We start from the raw sequence: 3127 nt of genomic DNA on the forward strand, positions 1-3127 counted from the left end.
CCTTTCTGCACTAGCCTCCACCCAGCCCTAGGGGAAATGAAAGTGGCCAGACCGGACAACTCGGAAACCTGACTCACTATGAGCTGGGGGAGGGAAGGGATATGGAGAAAATCACATTTGGGTCCCCCCGACCAAATGCTCCATCTCTCATCCTGTAGCCCATCCCCCAACCCTCAAGCCCGCTGGCAGTCATCATCCATTGTATGATTCACAGCGTTGGAGAGCTTCATCCAATTTGTGTCTGCAGCATCCCCACGCCTCCCAAAGGCCTGGGTCCTAGAACAGATAGGTGACAGTCACAGCAGCAGGCCATTCTGGCTGCGAGAAGGTGGACCGAGGAAAGTTCTGTTGACAGAGGGCAAGGCAAGCTTCCCTGATGACCCCCACACATGCTCGGGCCTGCAGCTGTGCCAGAGGTGGTGAACTGGGAGGCCAGGAAGATCGATTTCTCTGCCCAGGGCAAGGAGGAAGTCAGGGCAAGGCCCGCCGCACTGCTCTACAACACAAGCCTCTGACCTTTTGGCAGTAAGGTGCACCCCTTCTAGCAGCACAGGGAAGGGAGAGGAAGGGAAGGGAGCTCTGGAGAGGGCCTCCCACCAAAAGCCTGGCCATGGCCAAGAGAGGGTCTGCCCAGCATGCCACACAGGGAGCTTCAGCCACAGGTTTCCCTGCATCCGGGGGCATCAGGACCAGGCTCAGCATCAGCTCCCCAAGGAGGCTGCTTCCTGCCTGGAGATGGACTTAGACCTGATGCAAGCTATCCCAATGCCAGGAGTTCTGAATTTCAGTGCCTTTGTGCTCCATCCTGATAGAAGCAGTCACTCAGATCCCCAGGGGGTCCCAGAAGCACAGCCCTGAGAAAGTCCATTCTACATCCCTCCCCCACCAGGAAAGCGGCTCACGAGGTAAAGAATCTGCCTGAAATACTTTGCTCTAGAATACCAGGTTCTATCTCTGGGTGGCGAAGATCCCCTGGAGGAGGGCATGGCAACCCACTCCAGTATTCTTGCCTGGAGAATCCCCTGGACAGAGGAGCCTGGTGGGCTACAGCCCATGGGGTTGTAAAGAGTCGGACACAACTGAGCAACTATACACACACACACACACACACCCCCCTCGTGGCTGCTGGGAGGAGGACTTGACTTCCCATCAGGATGCAGGCTGGTCAGGGGGTCTGCCCTGATTCCTCAACAGCTGTGCAGGTTTGCAACCCCCAGACTAGCCTTGTGGATTAGAACCCTGAAAGATGGAGGAAAGCCGGATGAGCATACATCAGCTTCCATGGAAACATCAAAGGAGGAGTGGCCTGCTGAGGACCTGTTAATGTTAAGTCACTTCAGTCATGTCCGACTCTGTGTGACCCCATAGACGGCAGCCCACCAGGCTCCTCTGTCCATGGATTTTCCAGGCAAGAGTACTGGAGTGGGGTGCCATTGCCTTCTCCGGCTGAGGACCTGAGGAAGGCCCTATTATGGGGAAGGGGCAGCCCAGGAGCATCTCTGGAGGTGCACGGGCCCCACAACTCCTGACCTCCCAGGAGCCAGCCACAAGGGAAGCCTGAACACTGTGGGTACCAGGGACCCCCTAGGGGAGGAGGCTCTGCAGCCCCCAGTACTGCGCGATCAGCAAGCCCTTGCACCTCCTGAATTTGATTCAGACGTTTCCCGCAAACTCCACACCAAACTCCTGGAGAAGGCATGGGTGCCCTGCGCCCAGCGAGACGTTAAGCCCCTCCCCCTCCGGGGGAGACGAGCTGAGACTCCAGGGCGGCAGATGCGCGCAGAAAGACGCTTCCCTCGGCTTCCTCTGGGGGCACGGTGGGGTAAGGCCAAGGCGCAGGGCGGGGAAACCCCAGGGTTAAAAAAGGGTGGTTTCCCAAGGCTTCCCTCGACTTGCTGGGAGCCCCAGTAGCCAGTCCTATAACCCTGCTCTGGCCGGGCTGCCTCTCCCGGGAGACTCTAGCTTTCTCCATCGACGCCGCCCTCGTCCTCATTGGTCCTGGTCACTCATCCCCGCTCTGGGAGCGCAGGGAGCCCCAACTCGGCTCTGCTCTCAAGACAGTCCCCGCAGGTGCCGCCCGGGGCGGCTTGGCCGCGCCTCCTGGCCCAGCCCACTAACTACCCCCACTCCCTCCCCGGCCCGGAGCGCTGGTTTAGGGTCTGCCTCTCCGACCGCTCCTCAGGGTGGAGGCGCCCCCTCCCTCATCCCCGCTCTGATGGGCGCAGGGTGGCGGCGAAGCCAGGGAAGTCCCCTCCGCCCCAGCTCCCCAGGGCCAGATCCGGTGCCTCCGGGGCCACAGAGACAACTGCGCGCCCGGGCCGCGCAGGTGTTCACCGTCTCCTATCCCGCAACACGCTCACACTGGTCTCGCTTTCCCTCCACTTTTAGATTCTCGATTGTTTCCTTCTGATGTTCGGGGGAAGGCTGTAGAGGAAACTAGTCTACGAAGTATCTCGTCCGTGGTTCTTCTCGCTCAGGAGGGTCAGCACTTTCTTTTCCCTGCTGCAAGTAAAAGGACAGCCGGCGCCTCGCCTGACACCATCTTCCTACCCACTCTCTGCCCTAATTCTTGCCATTGGCCTTAAGATCCAGGGAGAGATGAACCTCTTAAACCTCATTCTCTTACTGGAAAGGATGAGGGGAGGGCTGCCCGGGGAAGGGGGATCGGAGCGTACAGAATTCTAGGGGGAATCGGGGCTTTCCCTCCATGGCCCCAGCCGGGCGCTGCCCATCCACCGCGAAGGCGAGAGGAAGGGCGAGAAGCCGGAGAGCTGGCGCCCCTGGCAGCGGTGCGGACTCCGCCGTCCGCGCCTCCGGGCTCCTCGGGTGCCTTCTGGACCAAGGCTGCTGGTGCGGGGCACCGTACTCTGATCGAGAAATAGGAGGCATCTTGGAGGCCCCCACAACGGCGGGGCGCGTCCTGCCTTGGGCGTTCCCCACCCTGAGCTTGGGCACCTGGAAGAGCCGGATGCTGACCCCTCCCGCGCGCCTGCCCCGCTTCAGTCCCCAGCCCGCCGCCAGCAGGTGCCCCGCGGGCGCGGAGAGGAGCGCGCGGCCGCCTGGACCTACCTGTCTGCTGTGCGCCCGCGTGGCTGCGCCCGGGAGCCCTGCAGACAGGTAGGTCCAG

The 3127-nt window shown here is 61.2% G+C and overlaps 1 protein-coding gene across 1 annotated transcript in view; it reads right to left on the reverse strand.

The window, feature by feature from the left end:
• IRF5 (interferon regulatory factor 5) overlaps window positions 1–3115 on the reverse strand; it is a 12449-nt gene extending 9334 nt beyond the window's left edge. The window contains exon 1 of the mRNA XM_010831699.1: window positions 3070–3115. The gene's annotated coding sequence lies outside the window, so the exon portion shown is untranslated. The remainder of the gene's footprint in view (window positions 1–3069) is intronic.
• Between the last annotated feature and the right edge of the window lie 12 nt (window positions 3116–3127).

This window comes from Bison bison, unplaced genomic scaffold (assembly GCF_000754665.1).
Source record: "Bison bison bison isolate TAMUID 2011002044 unplaced genomic scaffold, Bison_UMD1.0 scf7180017864530, whole genome shotgun sequence".
Taxonomy (NCBI): domain Eukaryota; kingdom Metazoa; phylum Chordata; class Mammalia; order Artiodactyla; family Bovidae; genus Bison; species Bison bison.